A 17697-nucleotide genomic window follows, 5' to 3' on the forward strand; every position below is an offset into this window, starting at 1 on the left:
GTACAAGCAGGGGAGAAGCACAGAGAGAGGGAGACACAGAATCTGAAGCAGGCTCCAGGCTCTGAGCTGTCAGCACAGAGCCCGAAGCTGGACTCAAACCCACGAACCACCAGATAATGACCTGAGCTGAAGTCGAGTGCTTAATCGACTGAGCCATCCAGGCACCTCAAGGGTTACCTATGTTTACAGTGTTATATTAGATCAGGTTAACATATGTCTATTTATAACCCCACCATTGATTTCTGATTTTCTAAATTATTTCTCTCTTGAGATTTAACACATTAGTGAATAAGATACAGATATGTCCATAGGGAATTAGATAATATAATTAATCTTTGGAAACTTTTATGAGAGTCTCAAAAAAGTCTGCTTCTACTACCTTAAAAATTAGAAAGCACTGCAAGTCAAATAAAAGTCAAAGCCCTCATCTTGATCAAGAGGACCTGAGTGACCTGGCACCTGCCTTCTGCTCTGATTTCCTCTCCTACAACCCTTTATCATGTTCATTACACTTCAGTACCATTGGCCTTGAATTTGTTTCTCCAATATGCCAGGCTTCTTCCTGTTTCAAAGCTGTTGTTTATGCTGTTCCCACAGCTTGAGAATTCTTGCCCACCCACATTCCCATGGCTATTTCTCATTACTAGAGTCTATAAAGGCAGCCTATCCCATCCCAAATAAGTTTATTATATGCTTTTGTTTCCTCTTTCTTATAGCATTTCTTCATGTTTCAAATGTTCACTCACTTACTTATTTTTTAGTTTCTGTCTCCTGTTATTAGAAAGGATATAAGCTCCATAAAAGCAGGAGTTTGTATGGTATGTCCCAATACCCTACACAGTCAGAAAAATGCCTGATGTGTACTAGGGATCCAGTAACCATTTGTTAAATAAATAAGTGAATGATTTATGGACCATGATACTAGAAACACTTATGGCTCACTTGCCTGATATTAAATGGAATAAAGACAGAGAGTGAATCCTTCCCAAGGAATAATATCATCTTAATTTCTTAGAGATCATTTAGATTTTCAGATTAGCAAATTCAACAAACCACAACAAAGAAGAGGAACAAGGAATATCTTATTTTTTTTAACTTGTCTTTATAAAGTGTAGATTCCTGGTGTGCAGTTAAGATGACTTTTCCTGTATTTACATTTCAAAATAAAAACACTCCAGAGAAGGACAATATACACAATGCAGCTTTCACAAAAAGGACATGGAAATGATTTTAAGGAATTCTGTTGCATCTACTCAGTGATGAAACAGCCACTCCAATTCTGATGGGCGATTAAACATGTTCATCTGGACAAACAGGCCCTACTGTATACCATTCTCTAACAGAAGGGTAACAGAATTCCTTCATTCCCTGGGTAGTGAGATCGTTTCAGTTTTCAGTGTCTAGGAATATGTTTCTCTTTAAATATTTAAGCATGGTTTCTGCTTAATTTCTTTCCTCCAAGATGCTTTTCATGCCTTTCAAATATTTGTCAACTTCAGACTCTACAACGCCTAAGCAACGTGGGTGCAGGTGAAGCTCCACTGAACACAGTAACCATAGCAACACCTAATTCTTATTTAATTTGCTGTCTCCTTGGAAGAAGCAAAAAACAAGAGGGATGGAGCACTGTAGATAGAGAAACAGGAAGACATACAAGAGTAAGAAAGAGGGAAACAGGCAGAGACACAGAGGCCCACAGCCTTTCTAGCTCACTTCCCCCTAGCTAAAAATATTAAAGCTGGGGGAAACACAAAAGGAAAGCTATTTCTGAGCAAATTTCATGTTGCTATAGGTCAGAAAAAAGTTTCAATCTGGCTATTTTTGTTGGATTCCCCTTGTACATAGAGCCAAGTTTAAACACAGGCTCCATCAATCTGGAGGCATCAGTATGGATAGTTCAAGCTCAGGAGCTTTTGCTCCTTGACTTTTCAAGTACCTTGAGTCTGGGCACACATCCCCAGAGTTTAAACTTCTGTTTTAAGAGATCCAAACCTCAGGAATGGTCCTGGGCAGGAGCCCGGTCAGTGTTCCCTGGATCAGGTTTAGTCTCACCAATTTCAGAAGTGTGACTGGCATGCAGCTGGTTGGAATGGCCTTAGAATTCCAAGTCTCTCCCTCTTTGGTGTCCATGAGAAAGGCACAGTAGAATTACAAAGTTGGGCAGGTACGACTGTCACTTCACCTAAACCCCTCAGCTCAGAAAATGACAATATAATCAGAATTGGAAACAGAAAGTCAGAGTGGAATGTTTCTCCACTGGCACCCACAACAAGCTCTGAGCTGGAGCCGGAATGACAGAGTATTAGGCCTGGCTCCGCTTCTCAGGGCCTTGGGTAAGTCACTTAACAGCTCTGTGTACCAGTTTATTCACATAAATATCAAAAGCTCACATCATTTGCTCTTGACAGTCCCTCTTCCCCTTCAAACATCATCTAATTCATGTATAATTAGCCTGTCTTAAGAACTAATGTCCCTTCTACAATGGCAAGAGGCACAAAAGTAAAGAATACATTAATGTCATCTTATGTTTCCAGGTATGTAAGCACATAATCCTTTGAAGCCACTACTTGATGGGGTTAAGAAGAGCTACTCTGTTATATATGCTATAAATAAATTAAAAGCAAAAGGGAAAGATTTTATTTTATTAAAAAATGTATTTATTTATCTCTGAGAAAGAGAAAGAAAGAGTGAGGGGGGGAGAGAGAGAGAATTCCAAACAGGCTCCACGCTGTTGGCATAGAGTCTGACATGGGGCTCAATCTCACAAACTATGAGATCATGACCTGAGCCAAAATCAAGAGCTGAATGCTTAACTGGCTGTGCCACCCAGGTGCTCCAGGAAAAGATTTTATTAAAAATCAAAAACCAGTTTACTCATTTTCTTTTTTTAATTAAAGATTTTTTAATATTTATTCATTTTTGAGAGACAGAGCATGAATGGGAAAGGGCAGAGAGAAAGGGAGACACAGAATCCAAAGCAGGCTCCAGTCTCTGAGATGACAGCATAGAGCCCAATGAGCAACTCGAATTCACGGACCACAAGATCATGACCCAAGGTGAAGTCATGTACTATGACTCCATATTATTGTCCAATGAAGAAAGAAATTGTATGCTACAGATTGTAAATTTTTGTTCAAACAATAAATGATAACTATGCGCAGTAAATTAATGAAGGAGGTCTTTTCTAGCTATACAGAACTCAGTAACATTAACATAAAGAGAATGTGTAACTGAATCCTTAAACTTTTTTGCTTGTTTTTAAAATGGGCCAAAAGAATATGGTACCTCATATAAACACTAACAAAAAGTGAACAGCATATTGTTTAAAATATTGTTCTGCCAAAAACATGCATACGCTTAAGAAAAGACTAAATTACAATTTTGAAAGGCACGATGCCCAAACAATGAAATTTCAAAGCTGAGCGTTATTTAATTGCTTTCATGTCAATGAAAGTGATGCTGCATCATTCTTTCTAGCCAATAAAATTAAGAACACTTTTTCATATCAATTCATTATAGAATTTCACTATTGTCCATTAACAGTACAACACAGTACTGTTAAAATTGTTACAACAATAAAATGTAGCCAATTATAAAACCATTAATACTTAAATAAAGTAATGTGAAAGGCTGATATTGGAATGATTAGCTGACCTCAAACTAATAGAATTTGTGTATTTACTTATGAGTTTGCTTTATATGTAATAAACCTAGACAATGAAGAGATGAAATATGCTCGTGGATATTTAGGCACTGTGTTTTATAATCATTTTGAAATGGATTCAAGGTGGCAAATGATGATGTTGTCCAAAGCAATTTAATCAGAAATATTTTATATAAAACTGAATTAATTTGGTTCAGTATTTTCTGAATAGTCATTGACTAGTTGATACTCAAAGTATTAAGTGTATATTTGTGGTGTTAGTTAACCAGCATAAAGTGAAGATAATGGATTGACTGATACATAATGGCCTTACTAGTCTCTTTAATTTATAAAAATAGCTGAACCATTTTACTTGACTTCAGGTGAACAAAATGAAAAAAAAAAAGTTCATTAACCAAATTTTTCATTTTGAAAACAATAATTGTATAGACGTACCATTATTACCCACAGATTTTTTAAAAATTAATTTAGGGGCTCCTGGGTGGCTCAGTCAGTTAAGTATCCAACTTTGGCTCAGGTCGTGAACTCTCGGTTTGTGCGTTCGAGCCTGGCATTGGGCTCTGTGCTGACATCACAGAACTTGGAGCCTGCTTTGGGTTCTGTGTCTCCTCTCCTTGCCCATCCCCTACTTGCACTCTGTCTCTTCCTCTCTCTCAAAAATAAATAAACATTAAAAAAAATAATTTAAAGAAGGTGCTGAGGACATAGTTATACATCAGATGAGCGTTTATGTTTAAGATAAGGGAACTTGGGGAAACTTGGCTCCAATCATGGGAAGAAAGAAGGTAGTAACTTTTCTTCTTGATTCAGAAAGACCTTCTAGAGGAAAGAAACATGATCAAAGACTGGTATACAAGGAAAAGATTACTCACGGCTAGAGGACATAAAAGGCAGGATCAAAGAAAGAGCCAAGATAGGGATGGAACCTTGAGGAGAGTAAGGTAGCCTAAAACTGCATGTTAAGTGAGAAATGTAGATGTAATGGAAAATAAATTTCCATAAAAATAACAGGCTATACAATATTTGCATTTTTCTAATGATAAATGATTTTTGCACAAATTGAAAGAGCAAAGAAAAGGAATGAATGGAAAAGGGTCGGAGGAAGAAAGAAGGAAAAAAGAAAAGAAAGAAGGGAAAAGTCAACCTGTGTGATCTTATAAATGAAATTATTTTCTCTAAAGGACTTATAAACATAACCAAAAATTAAAAAAAAAAGATTTTTGCCACCTCTGGTGTGTTTTAATGGAAACAAATTGTTTAAAACTTTCGCCAAGGCCACAGTATAAGGTCACCAACTGAAAGAGGAAATCTTGAGCTCTTTATGTTGTCCAAGTTCTCCCAGAATTTCCCTCAAATGTATAAGTAAGAAGTTATCAGAGGTAAAATACTATTCACTCAAAGGAAAGCTTATTTCTCTTGAACAGGAAAGGTTAAATTCAAAGATTAGATTCAAAGTGTTTTCCATAAAAAGTCAACTAATAGTGCTCATATTGTTTTTAAGTATTTGATTCACTACAGAACTGCTTCCAAAGCATCCTTTATAAATTTTACAAGGAAACACCTACGGCCTTAGTTCAACGTAATGACAGGGAGGGATATGAACAAAATATTATGAGGTGATAGGAAAAAAAAAAAAAAGACTTCTTCCTTCACCATCCACTTAGACACAGGCTCTTCTCCATCCTGAATAGACAACTATTAACAACTGAGAATTTGCTTTCGTTCCTCATCTCCTCCACTCCAACCCACCCACCCAAACTTTCCCACAGACCTCGCCCTTGATTTTGGTCCTTTGTCTACTACTTCTGACTTCATAGTTCTTTAACTGTTTTTGAGGTCTGGAATCAATTCCTGGGACAGATAATTTCTTGAGAAAATCCAAAAAACTCTGAATTTGAATTTTCATGTGCTGTACAGTATTGAATGACATGACTTTCTACGGCTGACTGATGGAAGTATCTGAGGGCTATTAGTATTTCCATTATGAATGTATACGTGTGTACATACAGTTATTATATCTATACACACACAAACACAAAGAGTTATGTTTTCTCATTCCCTAACTAAAAATATATATATGGAATAAAGAAGGTAGATATACACTAAGGTATTTATATAACTGATGCATAATAGCTTATCATTGAGATGCTAGGACACTGCAGTCCCTTGCACTCTGTCATATCTGTAATACAACAGCTACTCATTTGAATGTTACCTCCTATAAAAGAAACAGATCCTTGCAACTTTACATGTAAGTTTCTTAAAGCCAAGGACTATGTCTCGTATTTTTTTGGTATCTCATTACACAGCCTCCCATATGATATTCTGCATCTAGTAGAAACTTCAGAGATGTATAATAAATAAATAGGAATAAATGTTCTAAAAGTTAATTTGTACTGAAAGTAATACTATTAGAGAATAGTAGTAATAGTAATAGAGAAGTCTAACATTCAAATGTGAGATTAAAATGGTGTGAAGGGAAGGGTAAATTGATGAAATGATGAAAATACTGCTGCTTGTACAAGAGGTATAGACTGAATAGATCAAGACAACAATGGTAATAAAAGCATTGACAGAATTAAAGTTCCAAAAAGAACTGATATATGTGAAAGAATCAGATATGACTTGCAGACCTTAATAGCATCATTAACTCATGTATCAAGAGACAAAAGAGCTTATGACTGCTTCAGAATTTATCTTCAGGTTCATGCATCTAGTAATGACTTGCCTAATGACTACTCTTAGCATTAGGGAATATAATATTGACCTAGGGGTATGATTGTCATCTACTGTATCTGTTTATTTCAGATTCTTATCTTAATTTGTCACAAAGAAAGTTAGCATTGAAAAGAGTTCATTACTCAGAATCAGCTTGAAAATTGAACTCCCCCAATTGGTTTCCCCAATTTGGTCTGTCTCCCATGGATATTGATGAATAATTTAGGAAGGTACATATTGTCATGTATACATCTAATCAGATATAATAACTATTTAATTTTCAAGTCCAATCATGTAACTATAGTTCTCAAAAGCACAGTGGTCCATTCTATTACCCAGTTGCTAGTAAAATTCAACACAATATATGTGTGTCATAAGAAAACATGCAAAAATACAGTAACACATATCTTTCTTCCTTCTCCCTTCTGATGTTTGGAAAATTTGCAAATTGATTTAAGCCAAAAGTGGTAAAGGAATGAAATAGTTCCTTCAGGCTTAGATTCTGTGCCAAGTTTCATTTCTGGCTGCATATTTTTGTCCAAGTTCAAGATCCCTGAAATACTTTAAAAAAAGAAAACATCCCTTTAACCTCAGCAAAGCAAAATCAGCAGAGGCTGCTATGGGGGTGAGGAGGGCTTCTGCCTAGAGATGGGTGTGCTCGGTGTTTGGTTTCCACTGAGAGGATGTCTTCTCTCTCAATGAATCCGAAGTAACTACTACGATGAGGTAATGGCTGTGCCAGTTTCACTGGGTCATGCTCTCTCAGCACATTCTTTCTCTTTCTCCTCCCTGAGAAGGTGCTGTAAACAAGCCATCCTGAGAGAGAGTTGCTGCAGAGAATTAACAATTCCTACATTCAAAATTCTTGACACAACTATCTCTGCTTTTGGTAGTCTAGACACAACTAGAAGCTAAAAGCAGCCCAGACGGCCAGAAAGAAACAGGTTATTTGACAAGAAGAGGGGGAAAAATAAGAGAAGAGAGAAACAAAGAAAATGAAAACTCATGTAATCAAAAAATGCTTAAATGCAGCTCAATTTTTAAATTGCTTAGATCTCCAGATGTATACTAGACAATTTTCTACTTATGTGTAAAATGTTTAAAAACTTTTGTAAATTAAATAATATGACAGCAAACTATGATATGCTACAAATTAAAATCAAATAAATCATGAACAGATAAACAGGATATGCCAATGATCTTAAAGGCACCATACCTCTGATAATATGAAAATCATACATCCAGATATAAACCTATGATAATCAAAAATGCCAGAAAATCAATGTTAGAAGACACACAGACACACAGAAATAAATATTCTTTATTGAAAGAAAAAAAATGCCATTTATCTTTTCTTGGAGGGAAGATGCTTTGTGCATGAAGGGGAGAGGGTTGATTGAAACACCCAGGATTTACAAATTCATAAAGATTTCTACCTAAACATTCCTATTGCCCAGTTAAATGGGCGTTCTGTGACACATTCAGGTGAAAGGCTGTAATCTTCCTCTTGGGTATTCTAAAGGGCTTTTATTTATTTAATCTATTTCCATTGACAAAAAATGTATAATTGCCCACAATGAAATGAGAGGGTGACAGAGCTATGCTTTACACTGGGCTGGTACCTGAAGCTCACACATGGGACATTTTGCATAATGTGCCTCACATAAAAGGCTTTGTTCTCCATCGCCTCACTGCGGCTGCAAACCTCAATTTCAGTTTGCAGTCATTTCCTCTCCTGGACCAACCATTTCGAAACAAATTATACCTTTAATATTTGAGTTAGTTCTTCGCCAACATCCATTAATCCTTCTGCCTCACATTCAAAATTATATATCACCCAAGAATATTTTTTGTTTTGCACTACAGATTTCAATCACACCCTAAGCCCCCAAATCCTCAAAGATAAATTTTAAAAGATGTGTCTTTTAAGTAGCTACTCCCTTCTGTAATATTCTGCATGTAGTGTATTACATATGTGTGCGCACGTGTGTGATGTGCACAAGTGCATATATGTGCGTGAGTATGTATGTGTATGCATTTAAACAAAAACCCTTCACATTGTGTCAGTTTTAAAGGTCTATATCCTGGAAGCATTATGCCAAGGGCTTACAGCAGACGGCACACAGTAATTGTTATAAATGGGCATGTTGCTAATGAAAGCTTTTAATTTTCTGACCAAAATCCGTAAGCCCTGACTCCAGGCAGTAGAACATCAATTCCAGTTTTCAAAAGATGCTTTTTTTTTCTGACCCCATCTGCTTTACTCTCCCCTCCCCTCCCCTACACACACCCAAACACAACACCTCCCCACTCCGGGCTCCTTTCATACACTCCTTCTTTAAATCTCCACCCTTAAACAAAAGACTACGTTGGGGAAGGGGGGCAATGGGCAATGCATGCCCCCAAAAGCCTTTAAAAATAAAAAGAATAGAGGGTCTGTAGATAGAGCTTTCTCACCCCCATCGTTTGAAACAGAAATACTCTGTAAACGCTCGAGCTCCTCCAGACATTTTTTTTCGTGTCCCGCCCTCCAACACGACCAGACATAGATTTCTCAATCTCAGATTTATCAATTTTTTTCTTCCAGCTGTTTCTGTAAGAATTACAAGAAAAATGATTTCAAATTGACAAGGCTTCCCTAACTCGCTCATTTCGTCAGTGTGCGGTTCTCTGCAGCTAGATGGACAAAAACATTCTCTACCTCGAATTCTCCCTCTCCTCCCCCCTCCCCCCCCATTATCTTTGTATAGCCCACTCCTCGTCTTTCTACAGCTCAGGTAACATTAGCTCTCTATATGGATATCCTAACCCGCCGTTAAGTTCCCAGGGTTTCAAAGTGGTACCTAACAAGGTCACACACTAGAGCCCAGGTAGCCCATTCCCCTGCTCGGAGGTGACACCTGGAGAGGCCGGGCCTGAAGCTTCCGCCAGGTGGGAGGCGGGAACGCAAACCAACCTGTGCCGGTTTCCAAGGCAGAGGGAGGGGACCAGACAGCCCCTTCCCCAGTCCCACCCGTTTCCGAGCTGAGGCTCCCTCTACGCAGAAAGCGAGGCGGAGGAAGGAAGGGCGCCGTATACAGAACCAGAGGCGGCGACGGCTCCCTTACCTGGACGCAGAGTCTGGATGCACCCGCGGCGGCTGCTGCCTGCGCTCGCGGACCTGAGAACTAAATGCCCTCCGGAGAAGGAGAAAAAGGGGAGACGGGGCAGGGGAAGGAGGAGACGGAGGAGAAGAGAAAGAAACGGAAGGAAAGAAAAGGAAGCGAGGAGGAGGAGGAGGAGGAGGAGGAGGGAGGATGCCCCGCGGCCGCCGAGAGCCCGCGCAGCCGGAGCACCCGACCCAGTCTGAGCGCGGCGCTGGCCCGGGCTCCCCTCGCGGCCGCCCCGCCCCGGCCCCGCCCCGGCCCCGCCCCGGCCCCGCCCCCGCGCCCCGCGCCCCGCCCCGGCCCCGCCTCACCATGCGGCGGCCCCTGGGCCCCGGGTCCGGGCCCCCCGCCGCAGTGTCCGGGAAGCGGGCGCGCGGCAGCCCCGCCTCCAGCCGCAGCCAGCCCGCCGCCCGGCGGGGACCGCGGGAGTGGCAGCCGACCCGAGCCTGCCGAGCCGGCCGCACGGGGCTCCAGAGAATTCCCGCGCCGCCGCCGAAGGGAGACCGGCGTCCCCGGAACAGAGGCAGCCAGCCGCCCTTCTCTGACTCCTGGGGGGAGATGGGAGAGTCTCTCCAAATGCCCTCCTTTCCTTCTTCTGTCACTGTGAGGCGAAGACTCACCCGGCTTCCTCCCCAAACCTGACAACACTTGCATTCGGAAAGGACAGGAACATTTCGGGGAGCGTGAGGACAGAAACCAACGCTTGTCAACACTAAGGGAGCAATGGCTGTCATTAATCAGATTCAGTAATTCTTATTCATTCCACAAATGTTTATTAAAACCTACTGTCAGGCACTGTTGTAGTCACTGTGGAAACATCATTGAATAAAGCAAGATTCCCTTGCCTCCCTCCCCGCACCCTGCCTTCATGGATTTTATTTACATGCTACATAGCTAGATGTATGATCCAGCGTCCCTTTGCTACATCTAAACCTCGGTGTATGAATGAGGATTAAAAATATTAGCCATATCCTTCTGCCATGTTTAATATAAGGATGCAATTAGATCATGAATAAGAAGTCTGTGAAGAATATGAAGAATAATATAAGAATAATGAGGGGCGCCTGGGTGCTCAGTCGGTTAAGCGTTGACTTCGGCTCAGGTCATGATCTCACGGTTCCTGGGTTCGAGCCCCGTGTTGGGCTCTGTGCTGACAGTTAGCTCAGAGCCTGGAGCCTGTTTCAGATTCTGTCTCCCTCTCTCTCTGACCCTCCCCTGTTCATGCTGCTCTTCTCTGACCCTCCCCTGTTCATGCTGTCTCTCTCTCTCTCTCTCTCTCTCTCTCTCAGAAATAAATAAAACATAGATATATATTCTTATATATATTCTTACATATATATATATGAATAATGAACTAGCACAGAAAATGATGCCTTTGAAATGTCGCCATTAAAAATATTACCTCAAATACTTTTGAAAGTGATATGACCAACTGAGAAAACAGATGATTCTTTACCATGGAATCTTTCTAATAAGAGAACAGCACTTTATTGTAAGTAAGAGAGGGAAGATGCAACTCAGAATTGCTTCAAGCGTCTATATCAAGTCGTAACAAGGTGTTTTTAAGGTCAGCCAAGATAGAGAGGTGTGGCTTGTACAGTTTCAACAGTGCTGATGAAACAGCACCCATAATCTGATTGTGTCACTTTAATTATCCATCGAATCATAGAACCATAGAACATTAGAGTTGATTTCCTAGGAATTTGGTCCAATTCTCTTAATTTTCATATGGAAAAAAGAAACCTAATGATGAGAGGCAGTGAAGATTAAAAATTATCACAGAGCAAAATCTGAAACCCTGGCCTCTGAGGTCACACCCCAGGCTCTGTGTGTCACTTCCCTCCGCCCAGCTACACCTCAAGTCTCTGTGACGCGTGCAGTGAGGTTGGAAGTATCAAGGCACACCCAGGTAGCAGGGAAGCTGGAAGAGTTAGGGCTCTTCCTCAGGACATGGCCTGTGTGAGAAGAAGGACATCTTAGGAGACTATGAAATGATAGGAGGGTTGGAAGGAAGAATAAGAATCCGGCTACAGTGTTAGCAGCTGACAGTCATGACCTAGCACCCAGTTCTGGATGCTTCAGTCCCACATAGCCTGATTACTGAGTTTCTCAGTTCCTGTTAATTCTGTGCTATTTGATACAAGAAGCACATTCCAAAAGGTGCTCCATCTGCCTTCCCTCACTTCGGGCAGAATTCCCCTGAGTCTGCAATAACTCTGAGCTTCAAGTAGACAGACGCAGGTGTGCCTGGGTGGCTCAGTCTGTTAAGCATCCAACTCTTGGTTTCACTCATGATCTCAGGATTCTGGAATGGAGCCCCAAGTTGGGCTCCATGCTGACAGCATGGAGCCTGCTTGGGATTCTCTCTCTCTCCCTCTCTCTCTCTCTCTCTCTGCCCCTCCCCAGCTCATGTGCGCTCTCTCTCTCTCTCTCTCTCTCTCAAAGTAAATAAATAAACTTAAAGAAAAAATAATGAAGTAGACAGCCACAACTTCGGGCTTTAAATATAATCCTGGCCATCCTCATTGTCTGCCAACAAAAATATAGTTCCGGTTTTACAATTAGTCTTGAAGTCAAGCATTGCAAATCCTACAATGTTATTATTCTTGGGGAACCTGAGAGGCTCAGTCGGTTGAGCGTCCCACTCAGGCTCAGGTCTTGATCTCATGTTTCCTGAGTTCAAGCCGCACATCAGACTCATTCCTGTTAGTGCAGAGCCCACTTCAGATCTTCTGTCCCCCTCTCTCTCTGCCCCTTCCCTGATTGCGCTCCCTCTCAAAAATAAATAAATCTGAAAAGAATAGTGTTTTAGCTTTACAATTAGTCCTGAAATCCTGTATTGCAAGTCCTACAATGTTATTACTCTTTCAAAATTTTCAAAATTCTTTTGAATCATCTAATTTTTTTTGCATTCTCAATTTCTATAAAAATAGTGCTGATGTTTTTTGGTTAAAATTATGTTCAATTTACAGGTCAATTTTTGCAGAATTACCATCTTATCAGTATTGAGCCTTTCAATCCATGAACATGGTATAAGCCTCTATTTCTTTAGATCTTCTGGAGGTTTTATAAAAAATATTATTAATAAGCTTTATTTCTCAGAATGGTTTTACATTTATAGAAAAGTTGAACAAAAAGTATAGAGAGTTCCTATTATACTTCCTTTCACTCTGCCCAGACTTTCTCCTATTAGTAACTTCCTGCATGGATATGGTACATTTTTTATAACTGATGAACCAATATTGAGACACTATTATTAATTAAGTCCATAGTTCACATTATGGTTCACTCTTGATGTCATAGTTTTGCAGATTTTGCCAAATGTACACTATCATGTATCCACCATCTACAGTGTGATACAGAATAGTTCACTGCCCTAAAAGTCCCCTGTGCTCTATTTATCCCTCCCTCCTTCTTCTCCTCCCTACTCAGATGCCATATAGTTGGAATCTAATAACGCATAGCCCTTTCAGACTGACTTCTTTCACTTAGAAGGAAGCATTTAAGATTTCTTCATGCCTTTTCATGGTTTGATAGCTCATTTCTTTTTATCACTGAATAATATTTCATAGTATGAATGGGCCAGTTTATCTAGTCACCTATCCAAGGCATCTTGATTGCTTCTAATTTTTGACAATTATGAATAAAGCTGTTATAAACATTCAAGTTCAGGTATTTGTGCCGGCATATGCTTTCAACTCATTTAAATAACTACCCAGGAGCACAACTGCTGGATTGTGTAATAGACTGTTTAGCTTTGTAAGAGACTGCCAAATGGTTTTCCAAAGTGGTTGTACTTTTCCACCGATAATGAATAGACATTCCTGTTGCTCCACATCCTCAACAGCATTTGGTGTTTTAGATTCTAGACTTTCTAATAGGTATATGATTGTACATCATTACTGATTTAATTTTCAATCCCCTCTATTAGTGAACCCTGCCTTCTGGTTAGAGTAATCAAAACATAAACTCTGAGATTTTTTTTCTGAGGGAAAACACCAGCTGGGACCTAGTAAATCCACCACTCCCATGAAGAACAGTTTCTGTCAAACAATATAAATGGCCTGGGGTGGAGGGAATAAGAGGAGAAACTATCTAAGAACTGCACCAAGTGGATATTGTATGCCCTTCCCATAATGCTTTTAATAGCCATGTATGGCCAGTAAAAAACCCACATGGCTCATGGTGAATGACCATGGACTACCAAGAATTGAATAAGGTAGTGCTCCCAAGCCATGAGGCTTTCCCTATATTGTCATCATCTTAGATAGCATGGCCATGGTCCTAGCGGTGAACCATGCTGTACTGGGCGTAGCAAATGCTTTTTTTTTTTTTTTTTTTTTTTTTTCAGTATAACCTTGGCTGCTGAGTCAGAGGATGAATTTTGCCTTCATAAGGGAGGGACAACAATAGACCTTTCAAGTCCTTCTGCAGGGCTACCTGCACAGCCCCACAGTATGTCATGAGATACTTTCCAAAACTCTGTCCTTGTTCTCCCTCCCCACAGTAAAATCAGTCCATTATATTGGCAGTATAATGTTTTCATGTAAAGATTTGCCTCTGCGTCAGGACACTTTGCAGACTTTTCTGGAACATCTGTGAGCAAGAGGATGGACAGTGAGTCCACAGAATTTCAAGGCGCAGGCTCTGCCATAATGTTTTCGAGAGTCCTTCGGTTGTGTAGAGACACGTTATCCCAGACACCATGATCGATAAGGTGCAAGGCTATCTAACTCCTAAGGACATGAGAGAGGTACAAGAGTCTATAAGGATTTTGGGAATCTGAAGGACTTTCATTAGTTTGAAGGACCTGGCACAATGCCTCCATCTCTTATATCACTGACAAAGAAAGGGCACATGTAACACTGGGAATCAGTATAGCAAGCTGCCTTTGAGAAAGCAAAAGTATTAGGGAAGCAGATTGAAGCACATCTGAGTTAGATGTGTCTGGAAGGTATACGTTGGGCACTGTGGCAGAGACAACAGAAGGAGATGATTTTGGTCCCTATGGATTGTGGTCCCAATCGTGGAAGAGGGCAGAAACCTGATATACCTCCATAGAACAATAGCTCCCAGCAGTGTACACAGCGCTCCTGCAGGTAGAGCCTTTCATGAAGGAACGACATGTGAGAACTTTCCTTCTTATCATGGGGTGAGTTAGGAATGAGTTCCGTTGGCTCATTTCCGCTGTGGCTCAAACTCCCACTTTGACCAAGGCCTGTCTATTTGCAGCAGAGGAGCACCCTACCCACCAGCCCACTGTCTCTAGGAATGCAGAACTATTAGGCCCCGTAGAATATGTAGAATTTCTAAATGCCTCTGCTACATTCCTGTGGTGGCCCCTTTGGCCTATATAAAGGGAGTGGAGGAAATTCTCCCTGAAACATGGTAAAGAGATGGGTCTCGTCCCAGCAACCCATCCACATAGACTGCAGCCCAATACTGACACCATCTGGGTAGAAGCAGGAACAAACCACAGCAGCCACTGGGCTGAACTCGGAATGGTTTGGTTGGTGTTCACTCACGAGCCCTGGCCATTAACCCTTCGCCCTGACAGTTGGGCTGTTCTAAAGATATTAACCCCATGGCTTGACCAATGGGAATCTAAGAGGTGGATGATCACGAATAAGCCCTTCTGGGGTCAGAATATGTGGAAAGACATTTGGGTTCCCTGTAAGAGTCTCAGGCAATCCACACTGTTTTCCATGTCCTAGCTCATAAGGTACTGACACCTTTTGGAAACTGATGCCCTAGCTTGTATATGAGACCTCGCAACCGATCTTTCAGTAGATGCTAAAAATTGGGTGCTAAAAAGAGCACCCACCATAGTATCTAGGAGATATGATGCATTGTCAAGGAGGAAGAATTAAAATCAGTGACTTGGTTAATACAGTAACAGCATGTTATGTGTGTTCTAGACAACACCCAAGGCAACTGCCAAGGAAATCTGGAACCACCCACTGGAATTCCCAACTAGTAAAGTATTGGCATAATTAATTACTCTGGCTCCTTCCTCTGAGTGAGGACTCTAAGTATGCTTTGGTTTGTGTGGAAACACCTGGTCTGGCCTAACCCAAGCTTTCCCCTGTTGCCACACAAACCAGGCTGCCATCATTAGGGGATTAGAGAAGCTAAGTATCATGTACAGAGACTCTCATTCAATACACCAGGGGTCACATTTCAAAGGTTATGATGTGCAAGACTGGGCAAAAGGACATGACATTGAATGGAGGTTCCATCTCCTCTATAGCATGCAAGAAGCAGGGTTGGTCAAAAGGAAGAATGAAATGTTAAAGCAGCAGAATGAATTACCAACAGGTAAAACCACCTTGGCCAGGTAGTACTTTCTCAGGCTTTAATACATTTGAATGATCACTCAGTAGGGCCTGTTGCTCTGTATACCAGCCTGGGGAGGCCTGCCAAGATGCCCAATACTGTAAAAGAACTTTAGGGAAATAGCCATAGTTCTGATTCTCACTGGGGTGATGCTGCTGAGACCATCAAGCCCCATCACAGCTAGGAAGGGCATCATAGACTGGAATTTGCCAGGGGACGTCTCACCTCGAAGGGGAGTTAGTTTGCTCCACTGGGTGAGGGGGAACTATTCAGTCTCCACTGGGATGTCACTGTCTTGCTTCCGGTTGGACCTTTTGAAACACACCATAGCTGGAATGGAAAATGCACCATTGAAAGAGGGGAGACGGTGAGATGCTGGTCTGGCACATTCTATCCCCAGTACGTCCCCTCACTCTGGACAGTGCTGCTTCCCCTGGCCAACAGGTATGATATAAACAACCAGGTCAAATTCCTAAAGCTGCACCACATTAGCATCTAAGGATCAGGCCACAAGCGTAATTGTTATAGGAGGGGAAGACCCCCCCATACAAGATCCTACTAGATATCCATTTATTCAACCTTGGACTTCTTCTATTCCTATGGTGTCCAGTCATGAGGCAGGCACCTGCTGGAAATACCTTCCTACAATGGGTCCAATCACATGTCTGGCTAAGAAATCAATCCAGCTATTGGGTATGTGGCCAGCTGCCCCCCCTCTCGTTTGTCATGATTACCATGGTGGGTATCACCACTCCATGGAGGGAATTGGAAGGCACTAAGACAGTACATTAAGGAAGAGCAAGCTAGGACTCGTATTCTTAATTCACCTGATATTAACAATACTGACCCAGAAACTTGGCCTGTGGCACACACCATCAATAACCCTGGCCATGGGGATTCCTTTTCTATCAAACTACACAGGCAGCCCATCAAACCACTGAGTGGAAGGGACCTAAAAATATCACCATTAAGGCCATGAATGGCTATGCTCAGATTTGGGATGCGTTCCTGTGGCTCACCTCAGGTTATGCAGATTTGAGCACAAAGGCACCCTTATTGCAAGTTGGGAACAGAAAAATGCCAAACAAAACCAACCCAATTATACCAGGAACATGGGATGGATTTTACTGGAACTGTGTAGCTATTCTGTCATATTAAAGATAGCCTTTAGTTTGACACTAGCCAGGCACATCACCCAGGTGTGTATTGGGTCGCCCCGCATGAATCCTAATGGTTGCAAGACACAAATCTTTGTGACTTCCACCTGTGTGCCTGGGCTGCTGTACCCTGTGTTTCCCGTTGACATAGGGGAGAATCTGCCCCATGGAAATAAAACTTGCCAACCTTCTTCTTCTCAGGGCCAGATGGACACATTCTATTTCCCATCGATATGATCATTTGACCACTTTCCCCGCCTCCTCTGACCTGGAGGATTTTAAAGCACACACAGAAAAAGCCCCAACTAAATTCAGCCAACAATCTTAAATGACAACCTGCAAATCTTGTCTTTCTGAACACCAAAATGACTCTCATAAGAAAAGCTGTCCTCCAAAGTAGAATGGCCTTGGACATTATTGCTGCTTTGAAAGAAGGCACCTGTGCCATTATCCAAAAAGAATGTTGTATGTTCATATTGACATGAGTAGGTACACATACATGCTAAGTCTGCTAATGTATCATCTTTATTAAATTACATGAGGTGAGGACACAAGTTAACACCCTGGGTAATCTGCCTCCCAGCCTAGGGGACTTAATAATTAGTGGTTTGGATCATAAGGCTTTCAGTAGAAAAACATTGTTACTTAATTTAAAGATCATTATCTTAATCTGTGG

At 41.2% G+C, this 17697-nt stretch overlaps 1 protein-coding gene across 1 annotated transcript in view; it reads right to left on the bottom strand.

The window, feature by feature from the left end:
- Positions 1-9596, bottom strand: part of MAP2 (microtubule associated protein 2) — a 275144-nt gene extending 265548 nt beyond the window's left edge. The window contains exon 1 of the mRNA XM_039249970.1: positions 9490-9596. The gene's annotated coding sequence lies outside the window, so the exon portion shown is untranslated. The remainder of the gene's footprint in view (positions 1-9489) is intronic.
- Between the last annotated feature and the right edge of the window lie 8101 nt (positions 9597-17697).

The sequence above is a fragment of the Hyaena hyaena genome, unplaced genomic scaffold (assembly GCF_003009895.1).
Source record: "Hyaena hyaena isolate Hyena2069 unplaced genomic scaffold, ASM300989v1 scaffold_353, whole genome shotgun sequence".
Classification (NCBI taxonomy): Eukaryota; Metazoa; Chordata; class Mammalia; order Carnivora; family Hyaenidae; genus Hyaena; species Hyaena hyaena.